The following is a 12,632-nucleotide window of genomic DNA, read 5'->3' as shown; positions in this document are numbered from 1 at the left end:
ATGGAAGATTCAGAAAATTTACTGGAAAAGAACTAGCATGGGATGGGATAAACAAAGTAAATGACTCTTGAGGTAGGTATCAGCTAAGGCAGAAGATGCGACCTATGCCTCTTGAGCTCTATCTAGATGTTCTTGATAGCAGATGTGGTGCTCAAGCATGGATACCTACAGACTCAGTAGCATGAGAGCAACACCATTAACATCGTTTTCCCAGCAAAAATCCATAAGGGAAAATGGACAAGAAGTAGCAAACCTTTCTAGCCTCTTTGAACAAATAAGGGACCAGGGAAGACCCAAGATGGTTCCTCACTGGCTGGAAATGTAAATGGGACCTATCCTTGTTCCCCATTAAACACTTGCCACCCACTATTGTCTACACCAGTAAGCAGCAGTGATGCTGAGACCAGCTCCCAAACCAACAACAAGAGGACCGCTCACTTCCCCTGGGAACTAGAGGGAAATAGCAGTTCCCGGCCTGATCATTATTATGGGCAGGCCACTCACTGGGAAAAGAGGTGCTAGTGTAGGAGATAACTGCAGCTTTTGTGGTATTTGATAAATCCTTACTGAGTGCCAAGCCCTGAATTAAGTCTTATCAAGTCAGGTATAGTTCCTGTACCATGTGGGGCTCACAATATATTTCATCCCCATTTTACAGATGAGGAAACTGAGGCAAAGAAAGTGAAATGACTTGCCCATGGTCACACAGCATTCAAGTGGTGGAGCTGGGATTAGAATTTAGGTCACCTGACTTCCAAGCATGTGCTTTTTCCACTAGGTCATGCTGCTTTCCTGCTAATGCTGCATGCACTTTATGTGGTCCTTTTGGTTGGTGAATTAAAGCATTGCTACTCTGGGCCAGATCTAGAAACAGCCAGTTAAATGGGAGCAGCACAAGTCTCTCTTTTCTTTCCCAGCCCCCCTCTTGTTAGCAGGGAGTTAGCAAACATGGAGAGTTAGCAAACACCACCTTTCCAAAATCTACTGTCACCACCTAACTGCCAGGCCCATTAAAGCAGACAGTTCTTTAAACAAAAAACAAAACGAAAGAAAAAAAGATCCTTTAATGTTTTCACTTCTGTGCTTAATATTGTTATATTATAATCAAAATGTAATCACACACACAAACTAATATTCAAGACGAAAAGGGACAGTTAGTGACCTTCCTATATTCAGTAGGGATTTTCCATTGTACTCAATTAGGAAATTTCCAAAATGGTTGGCCATCTATGTTTTGTGTGTTGACTCAGTGCAGTCAAACAGCACAGGAAATGTGTTCTGGAAACTACTTTCCTCACTACATGATTCCACTGTGAAGCTCCTTTGCATCTTGAAATCTGCCACTGGGATGTTGTCCAGCAGGGAAATCAGATTTTAACTGAATTGCAGAACTAACTTAGAAGAGCTGATAGATTTTTCAGAACATAGGATGGATAAAGTGAATGTTGGCTGAGAAAAGTTTTCAAATTTTGTGCCTGTCAAAAATGACGCTGCCTCTTGAAACAGATGGGTGCAATTGCACTGAGGCTCACAAAGGCAGTGACACATTTTAATACCTTTTTTTAGGATTTGAACATTTCGGGTATTGTCTAGGGTGAATATCCATGAAGCATCATCTATCATTCTGTGGGGATTGTAAACAGCACTTAAAAGCAGAAATGTTATAACAGCAGCAGACACTGCAGAGGAAAAGGGTAACTGTTCTGTCTCTGGAGCTTTCAAAGGTGTTGCCTGTAACTATGAGAGGACTCCCAGTGATTGTTCTCCTAATCCCTTACTTTTCCTTATTTCTGTTACACCAGTTGCTGAGGTAGCAGTCAGGAAAGGGGGCATAAATGTGATGGAAGGGGTAGGTGGTCAAATCCCAGGAGGGCAGGCAGAGCTCCACCAGATATCCTGCAGACATCCACTGTCCCAGAACACTGGGTTAGGGTCTCTCAGGACAGACGCTGTACACTCTTGGAAACATCAGGCAATCAATCATTAGTATCAGTGACATGACTGGAAGTCATGAGGTCTTGGGTTCTAATCCGGGCTCTGCCACTTGTCTGCTATAGTACCCTGGGCAAATCACTTTAGTTCTCTGTGCCTCAGTTACCTCACTTGTAATATGGGGATTGAGACTGTGAGTCCCACACTCATGGACTGTGTCCAACTTTGCACCCACTCCAGCAATTAATACAGCGTCTTGCACATAAGGGCTTAGATACCATAAAAAAAAATAAGAGGGTGGTCAAGAGTGTCAGTGATATCTGATAAGCTGTGTAGTAGAGGCCACTGAATAAGGAGGGCACTGGTAACTTTAGAAAAGGCGTTTTCAAGAAGTGGGCATAAACCAGGATGGAGGGGGTCAAGGAGAAAATGCAAGGTCTAGTGGATAGAACTTGGACCTGGAAGTCAGAAGGACCTGGGTTCTAAGACCAGCTCTGAAACTTAGTAATAATAATCTCATTTATTTAATGCTTGTGTGTAAAGCATTGGGCGATTAACATATAACATCAGACACATTCCCTGCCCACAGCGAGCACTTGCTTGCTGGGTGACCTTAGACAATTCCCTTGATTTCTTTATGCCTCAGTGACTTCATCTGTAAAATAGGGATTAAGACTGTAAGCCCTATTTGGGACATGGACTGATGCCAACATAATTATCACGTATCTGTCCTAGTGCTTAAGACAGTGCCTGGAACATAATGCTTAGCAAATACAAAAAAAAAAAAAGAAAAAAAGAAAAAAGGGAATTGGCAGAGAGGAAGTACATGTAGCAGGTGTAAAAAAAATATGGAAAACTTCACAAATTTGGGTGTCATCTTTGCACAGGGCCATGCTAATTTTACCTGCCATAGGACAACAATTTACAAATGATTCACTTATGGGATTAAAGAGTTATTATAGCTTCCATGAGGTTCGGGTTCATTTGCTGAAAAGTTTAGTTTAACATCACATACAAAGATGGTGAGGTTGAAGGGTTATAAGTCCATCATGGGCATCTAGACTGTGAGCCTGTTGTTGGGTAGGGATTGTCTCTATCTGTTGCTTAATTGTGCTTTTCAAGTACTTAATACAGTACTCCGCACACAATATGCACTCAATAAATACAAATAAATGAATGAATCATCCCAGAGCAGGGTTGGATTAATAAGGGGATTATAGAGCTGAAGCCGAGGACCCCAAATTTTAAAAAATGCACACAAACCCTCCACAATTCAGTTGCCCCTATCATGACCACCAAGAACCATTCTCAAGTGTGTCCAGATAGAGCACACAAACCCCTCTCCCAACATTCCCAAAACCTCCCTCTCAGGGCAGACCATCTCCCACCTCACCAACACCCCATCCCCACCCTCTGCATTGATGTGGCTCTCTGGCATGTGATTGGCAGGCAGAGCAGCTCACACTTAGCAGAGAGATTGTAGAAGGGGAAAAAGGGGAGGGCTCAGGGAGAAGGTAAGTTAAGACAGTAAAAAGAAAAAGGGACACAGCATTTCAGGGGAAGGAAAGTACAAGACTCGAATTTCTAGGGCTGTGGTTCTGTGCAGGACTAGGGGTGTGTTGACTGCTGTAAACTGGGGCCACAGCTCCCTCTATGCCTCCAGAATCCTGTCTCTAGCAAAAGTCCAGAGCTGCAGGGAAAGAGAGGGAGTGATGGAAGGGAACACCACTCTCCATTTGGTTTTACTTGAGAGCAGTTTTTGTTAAGGTGGCGTTTGGAGTGGTCATGGAATAATGGGGGAGGCCACATTGTGGGGTGTTTGGAATGTTCCTTTCCTATCCCAGGTCCCTGGGTTGAAAATCCTGTGCCCCCACGCTAAGCCTGCCCAGAGAGAATTAAAGTGCTGCTGCTTCCAAAGAAAAAACAATCAAAAAAACCCACCACCAACCAAAAAAAACCAAACAAAACCTCACACACTTCATTAAAAAAAAGTCTCTATCATTACCATAGACAAGACATCTTATCTCAAACCTCACTTGATTAGTTCATTAGCTGGTTGCCTAGGTTCAAATATATTTACATGACCTGGGCATCATTTTCATTTTATCTACCCTAAGTCTGCCCCTTCTAAGTCCAGGCAATGAATAGTCTCTTTCCTCCATCTTAAATGATGCATTGGGGTAGAAAGCAGCCCATTCCAGACTCAAGCCACAGTCATAAATTGGACTAAATTATAGGAGAATATAACTCAATTCTGAACTCTTTAGTCTCACAGAACATGAACTAGTAATCCCATTTTTTGACCTTTCTTATGCAAAATAGTTCATTTCTGAATCATTTGCTACCTTCTCTTTGGTTTTGTATTATTCATCACTTGTGCAGTATTGATGGCTACGTTATAGGGCGCATTTCATATCACACCTTAAAGAGTGGTTAATTTCTTTACCATCAATATAGTTATTAATGAAACATACGTTAGTTCCTAATTAGACCTGACTTCACATGTAAATTTGTCAGTTTGGGGAAAAAACAATATAACTGGTGCAAAAATCACATACATAAAATGTACATTCATTGATAAAGAATACCGATCCTGACAGATTCATGACACTGTAGAGACAAAGTTGTGATGATGGCAGTGGAAGTTGACAGGTCATAAAGACAAATAAGCATCTTTGATCTCACTGGATACAAATTGCTATGGACTGATGACCCCCATAGGAACTGTGGCTCATGTCATTATAAGGGAATAGGAAATGTTAATGACACTACAGAGACAACAGAAAAGACAGGTGGGTGTTCGGGGGGAAGTCACATGCCAACAAACCTTAACTTTTGGGGACTCGAAGGTGCTCAGAGGTCAGTGAGGTCTGAAGATATATAGAACTTGTTGGATATATGATTGCTGAAGTTTTATCCTGTGGCAGGGGTAACAGAGAATGATGCCTAGTTTATTTCCTCCGTGCCAAGGTGTCACTCTTTAGGAGCAATACTGAGAACTTTTTTATTTCCCTCTGCTACCTCTGTGCTTCTAGTCCTCTACAAAATGAGTGCTAGTCAAAGAAAAACAGTGGCAATGTCCCAGTATGATGCTAGGGGCATTGATTCTTGGGGGAAGATATGCCACAGACCCTTCTGTCAGAGGCTGAGAAGTTGATCATGTCCAAAAGACTAGCTTCCCTCATTTTTAAGGCACGTGGCTCGAGGAAGATCTTAATTACTTCGAATGGGCTGTAAAAAGAATGACCAGATTTCACGTCAAAGATGGGAAAAGAAGGGTTCTGTCTTAAGCCATTAGCCATGACTTATTAGTGTGTCATTTCGTGGATGCCAAATCTATTTAGATGATTAATCTGCAAATTTTTTTTGCAATCTTTCTCAACCCATTTCTCTGACAAGCCCCAAAGCCTCAAACTGGAGTTGAAAAGACCCATACCTCTGGCTTTCCAAACTGGGACATGTTTGGAATCAAAGTGGGCTAGTGGAAAGAGCATGGTCCTCGGAGTCAGAGGACCTGGGTTCAAATGTGGCTCTGCCACTTGGCTGCTGTGGGACCCTTGACAAGTCTCTTAACTTCTCTGTGCCTTAGTTTCCTCATCTGCAAAATGGGGATTCAATACCAGCTTTCCCCTTTAACTGTGTGTCCCATCAATCAATCATTTATTATTTATTGAGCACTTACTATGTGCAGGGCACTGTACTAAGCACTTGGGAGAGTACAACACAACATACACATTCCCAGTCCACAGTGAGCTGACAGTCTAGAGGGGAAAGATACATTAATATAAATAAATTATAGTTATGCACATAAGTGCTGAGGGGCTGGGGGCAGAGGTGTTGAATAAAAAGCAATTCAGGGAGATGCAGAAGGGAGTGGGAAAAGAAGAAATGAGAGCTTAGTTAGGGAAGACTTCTTGGACTTCGGTAAGGCTTTAAAGACATGGAAAGTAATTATCTGTTGGATATGAAAAAGGAGGGAGTTATGGATCAGAGGCAGGACATGGGTGAGAGAGAGGACAGCGGTGGTTTCGACGGGATCGAGGTACGGTGAGTAGGTTGGCATTAAAGGAATAAAGCATGGGGGCTGGGTTGTAGTAGGAGAGTAGTGAAGTGAAGTAGGAAGGGGTAAGGTGACTGAGTGCTTTAAAGCCAGTGGTAAGGAGTTTCTATTTGAAGTGGAGTTGGATGGGTAACCACTGGAGGTTGGTGAGGACTGGGGAAACATGGGTTGAACATTTTTGTAGAAAATTGATCCAGGCAGCAGTGTAAAATATTGACTGGAGTAGGGAGAGACAGGTGGCAGGAATGTCATCAAGGATAAGTGATGGGAAAGGATCCTGGCCCTGCCACTTGTCAGCTGTGTGACTGTGGGCAAGTCACTTAACTTCTCTGTGCCTCAGTTCCCTCATCTGTAAAATGGGGATTAAGACTGTGAGCCTCACGTGGGACAAGCTGACGACCCTGGATCTACCCCAGTGCTTAGAACAGTGCTCTGCACATAGTAAGTGCTTAACAAATTCCAATATTATTATTATAAGTGCTTGAATTAATGTGTTAGCAGTTTGGATGGAGAGGAAAGGATGGATTTTGGCAATATTATGAAGGTTGAACTAATAAGATTTAGTTATAGATTGAATATTCATTAATCGTATTTATTGAGTGCTCACTGTGTGCAAAGCAGTGTACTAAGTACTTAATGGGAGAGGAGTCAAGAATAACGCTGAGATTGTAGCCTGTGAGTCAGAAAGGATGGTGGTGCTGTCTACAGTGATGGGGAAGTTAGGGGAAGACAAGGTTTGGGCAGGAAAATAAGGAGTTCTGTTTTGGATGTGTTAAGTTTGAGGTGATGGCCAGAGAGAGAGAGAGCGTATATATTGTAAAGGAACCATTTCTATATAAATATACAAAGTATATGAGGGTGTGCCAATTACAGTATAATAATAATAACGCTGGTATTTGTAAAGCGCTTACTACGTGCAAAACACTGTTCTAAGCACTGGGGGGGATACAAGGTGATCAGGTTGTCCCACATGGGGCTCACAGTCTTAATCTCCATTTTACAGATGAGGTAACTGAGGCACAGAGAAGTGAAGTGACTTGCCCAAACTCACACAGCTGACAGGTGGCGGAGCAAGGATTAGAACCCATGACCTCTGACTCCCAAGCCCGGCCTCTTTCCACTGAGCCAGGCTGCTTCTCAGTGTAGGACTGGGTCAGGTAAGATTTGCCACACACTTTTGAAAATCAGACAGATTCATTTACAGATTCCTTTACAAAGGGTGGATGTGTAAGAATGAACTGAAAATCCCCTACTGATCACATTAGCAATAGTGACAGGATGGCAACTGCAGCAGGAATCAGAGGCAGAGATTTATACCACCAAAATTGAATTTTGTCAGAATCCTAGAAGAGCCATCCTGGGCCTACATGTCCCACTGGTCTAGATGATTGCAGCAGCTGATGATGATGATGATGTTGGTATTTGTTAAGCGCTTACTATGTGCAGAGCACTGTTCTAAGAGCTGGGGTAGACACAGGGTAATCAGGTTGTCCCACATGAGGCTCACAGTCTTGATCCCCATTTTACAGATGAGGTAACTGACGCACAGAGAAGTTAAGTGACTTGCCCAGTCACACAGCTGACAAGCGGCGGAGTCGGGATTCAAACCCATGACCTCTGACTCCCAAGCCCGTGCTCTTTCCACTGAGCCACGCTGCTTCTCTATAATCTCCCCGGGGAGGGGTGAGCCCTGACTCTCTATGTGAACTACTCAGCTCTGGCGATTCTGACCTATTGGCTTTCTCCAGCCCCTCCTGTTAGTGTCTGGGCTTTCCGCTCATTAGCCTCTTGATTATAGTCCAGGGGCAAGTTCTACTTGGTCAGGACCCCCGGCCCAGCCAGAGCACCAGCAGAGCTGCTCTCGGCCTTTTAATGAAAAAGACAGCTTTTAAACCTATTTTCTTTCACTTTTTAAATGATTTTGCTATTAGTTCTCCAATTGATGGAATCATCTGAAGCAGATATCCAATTTTAGTTCTGCATGCATACTAACTTTCAATAGCTTTTCTGCTTAATAAAGTATTCTGGGAAACTAAATCTGTCATCTCACAGTTAAGTAATATTTTGGATTCATTAACTTGAAGTGGCACTAATTTCAGCTATATACCCTATCTGATGACTATCTTATTTATTATTGTATGACATATAATTGGTGCCTTAAGCACCAATTTACACCAGATAATCTAATTTAAAATACAAAAATAAACTTTGTACCCAAATTTTCCAGTGTAGGTGGTCACAATACATTAATAAAATGGGCCTCTGGACTGGCTAATGAGTCCTTGTTCTATAAAACTGAATTTGTACGTAGTCATATGGAACAATTCCCTTGCCAGGGTATAAAATGACAGATACAGAATTAGACTCCAGTTCTTGACTGAGGGTCTTAAACTTCTAACAATATATTGTGGCTTCTCTGTGCAGAACTACCCCTTCCTCTCATTATAAGGTGATTTTATGGGCACGTCAAGTCATAAGAGAAGAATCTAGCTATTTGTGTTTCCCCACAGATAGAGTGAAATATTTGATGGGCAGTCTTAATATTACCATGAAATGATTTTGTCCAATACAACTCTGCTTATGATTTAAAATGAATCAATACTTCTCTTGGAAAAAAAATTCCATTTACTTGTGTACCAGTAGTTGTCTGCTAGCCAACAGACAAATCAGGACACACTACAAATTGAAAAGCAGTGTGGCTAGGGATAAAGCACGGGCCTAGAAGTGAGAAGTACCTGGGTTCTAATCCCATCTCCGCACTTGTCCGCTGTGTGACTTTGGGCAAGTCACAACTTCTCTGTGCCTCTGTTGCCTTGCACAGTAGGGATTAAGACTGTGAGTCCTGTGTGGGTCACAGACTGTGTCCAACCTGATTACTTTGCATATATGCCAGTGCTCAGTCCCTCTTTCGCTGCTTCTCTTGATGTCTTTATTTTTGGATTCCTTGTCTCATTTGGTATTTTCCTTCTTCACTTATATTTCTCTCAGGTTGAGAGGTACAATTAAAAGACTATTAACATTCCCTAAAGAACAAACTGCTTTTACTATTTAGGATTTGCATGCCACTTGTTACTGATAGCCTGTTCCAATCAAAAGCAATACTCTAATACCTACTACAGATTTACATAAACTTAATTGACAGAAAAAATCCAGAGAAATATTTTAATGGCATTAAGCAATCAAAATCATTTTTTAGGAAGGATCGCTCAAATATGACAAATTTTCTTCTATTTGGAGTATGAAGTTGTATGTCTGATTTTCAGAGTGTTTAGCAGACTGTTAATTGCTAAACTGTTAACTGCAGGCTGGAGTAACTTAAGAGATGCAATTTTAAGGGATGGTTGGCCACCTGTTTCCTTCAGAGAGACTGAAGAGAAGAGTAAGGTGGTAATTTGGGATGACAATTCATGGGAATCAGTTTGATAAAATGACACTTGGGCAACAAAATGGGTTTGATCCTGTCAGCAAAAAGGCAGCAACTCTGTTCACTTCGGAGCAGTGCACTAATGATGATTTTAGGCCACTAGGGTTTACTTCGTAAATTATCTCTTACAATGCAGTAAATGGAAGAATAATCTCTTGAAAACATTACTGTGCCCCTCAGAAGTGAATAATCTGCTCCCTTCTCATTGGTAAATTTGAGCCAGTTCTACAGATTACTTTTTAAGTAATGAAACAATTACTTTTCATTCAGTTTCATATGCAAAGTATATCCTCAGTAGGAGGATGGCAGATGGTAGCCAAATCACACACAGGTACCAGCCACAACAGATATTCCTCAGAACCATTTTCAGTTTTCCAATGTGCAAAAGAGCCTGGATGTGCAGAAGTAAAGTTTTTTTAACAAAGGAATCATTTATCACAAAAAGTAACTTTGTCAATACTATCTACAAGTATGTCAGTAATGGGCAATCAAAAAAATATAAATACCAATATGAATAGAACCCACTTGTAATTTAACAGTCAACATGTTCCCAACCTTGCTTTCAAGCCAATTAAGAGGAATTAGTAACTAGTAATTTTAGCTCTGCCTTAATGTGGTTTTCACTCTGCATTTTGGCTAAAATGTTACCTGGAGATAAGGGAACAATCACCTGCCAGGAAGTTGTTTAGGTAAACTGCACCTCAATGTTAGAAGATACATCAGTATACAGCCTCAAAATGGATTCCACAATATCAGTTAAAATGGAATTTTTCAAGAACACAAAACCTTGTAGTATAGAACTGCTTTCCTGCCTCTTCCTCCTCTCCAGCAAGATTAACCATTTTCCCTACATGCTATCAAATGGAGCATTTAGAGACAAGGCAGGTCGGTACTAGATTCACTTTATGTTCTTCCTGATTAGCCAAGGAATATGTTCCTTTTTCTGCTGATACACGGTCGGATTGACAACTCTACTCTTCCTTCCCGTCTGGACTCTGATAGGATGTGTGGAAATTTAATTTTCTACATCTCTTCATCTATTGAGTTTTCCCAAGCATTTAGTATATTTGTGGACACAGTAGGTGCTCAAAAAATACCACCTGACAGAGGAAGACAATATGAGAGAAAGTCAGAGTTGAGTGGTAGCAAAGTTTGAGATGTTCTTTCCATGTGACAGACATAATTCCTGAAGGAGGCTTCCAGTGTGATAGTTGTATTCCTTTACTGATATTTATTATAACTATGGAACCCAAATATCATGTGATTTAAGCTTGCCTTGTGGTTAAAAAAAATTCCTCATAATTAAGAGAAAGATTAGTTACTAAGCTATCACTGATGAAAAGAGAGGTTATTAAAGATAAGACAAAAAAAGCAACCATTTTTGCACAACTTCTCTAGGCTGTAAGTGTTTTTTTGGGGAGGCAATGAGTCTACCAAATAAGTTATGTTGCACTCTGTCAAATCCTTGGTACATTGTTCTGCACACAAATAAGCACTTAATACCATTAATAAAACTGAACTCTCAGTTATGAGTTTCCCAAATCTCTTCAAGTGTCTCCACTCCTTCCTACTTGCATATTTTCTCTCTCATCAAGATCAAAGTTTCTGCCTGCTTTCAAAAAAATTCTACCTCCTCCACTTGTGCCCAACCCCCATCTCTCCTCCCTTCTCCAAAACACTTTATTCCATTCTTTCTTTTCTAGTCCCCATCTTCAATCGCTCACTTTCTGATAACCCCTTCCCGTTGTTTTTTCAAACATGTTCAAATGTCTCCAGTACAAAGAAAGACCTTTTTTTTGCATCCAACTGAATCTTCTAAGTATTGCTGCACATCACTTCTCCAATTACCACACCCCACACCCAACTCACCACCACATATCCATGTATTCCACCATCTCCTCTATCTCCAACTTATTTTTAACATATACTTCCCCCTTGGTAACTTAAAGTATGCATACAGCAAAGCAGGTGGTGTGATACACCACTCATTTTGGACTAGTCACTTCAATTCTCTGTGCCTCAGTTACCTCATCTGTAAAATGGGGATAGAGACTGTGAACCCCACTTGTGATGGGGACTGTGTCCAACTCAATTTGCTCATATTCAGCCCAATGCTTAGTACAGTTCCTGGCACATAGTGAGCACTTAAATACCATCATTAATAATAATAATGTTGGTATTTGCTAAGCACTTACTATGTGCAGAGCACTGTTCTAAGCGCTGGGGGAGATACAGGGTCATCAGGTTGGACCACATGAGGCTCACAGTTAATCCCCATTTTACAGATGAGGTAACTGAGGCACAGAGCAGTTAAGTGACTTGCCCACAGTCACACAGCTGACAAGTGGCAGAGCTGGGATTTGAGCTCATGACCTCTGACTCCCAAGCCCAGGCTCTTTCCACTAAGCCACACTGCTTCTCATTATTATTATCTACCCTAGTGCTTCGAACAGTTCTTGGCACATAATAAGTACTTAACAAATACCATTACTATTATTATTTATGGGATCCTCTCTCTCAAATGAGAACAGTAAGGTGGTAATTCTGGATGACAATTCATGGGAATCTGATATATGATACGAGTAACATGCTGTCAATTCGTAGCATGAAATGCACCAATCCATCAGGGTTCCAAAGCCACACATAACCACTGTGGTTGTGTACAGAGGGAAGTAATTATGCCCGCTCACTACCTCAGGGAAGAGAAGGTAGCTCTGGACACATATGTGCCCTCTGTTCCAGAGGGAGAATTCCACTTATTTATCTAAATAACCTAAATTACTTGATAATTGCTCAATCCTTCACTTAGCCTTTAGAGATATGCTGCTCTGCCTGTCAGAGTTGGAGATCTAGATTATCAACCTGGACTAACACTGAAGAATGATTTGAGAGCGTGGAGGCATTTGTAAATGATGCCTGTCAATTTTTTCTTCCAAATTACCTATTCCCATATTTCATGTGAAATCATAGTTAATTGCTTTTTGTTGCTAAATGAAGTTATCAGGGATTATGTATTCTGCAATTCTGAAACAGCAGTTCTCCAGATAGAGATTATGTGGCATGTATTTTGGAATTGGAATCCCTTAAACTCAGGGAAAGGGATTATTGGTCCAAAGGTTACACTTTTAATCTCTTTTGGAGTTGGAGCTATCACAGTTCTTAGAGTTTAGACCAAATCAACTTCTTGGAGATCCACCTGTACAGAAGCTACCTGGG

General features: G+C 41.3%; 1 non-coding gene across 1 annotated transcript; it reads right to left on the bottom strand.

The window, feature by feature from the left end:
- Positions 1–2,774: 2,774 nt before the first annotated feature.
- On the bottom strand, positions 2,775–2,879 carry LOC114815779. Its single transcript, XR_003763582.1, has one exon. It is a non-coding gene; the product is annotated as a U6 spliceosomal RNA (small nuclear RNA).
- Between the last annotated feature and the right edge of the window lie 9,753 nt (positions 2,880–12,632).

This window comes from Ornithorhynchus anatinus, chromosome 12 (genome assembly GCF_004115215.2).
Source record: "Ornithorhynchus anatinus isolate Pmale09 chromosome 12, mOrnAna1.pri.v4, whole genome shotgun sequence".
NCBI lineage: Eukaryota > Metazoa > Chordata > Mammalia > Monotremata > Ornithorhynchidae > Ornithorhynchus > Ornithorhynchus anatinus.
This window is presented reverse-complemented; position numbering and strand designations above follow the sequence as displayed.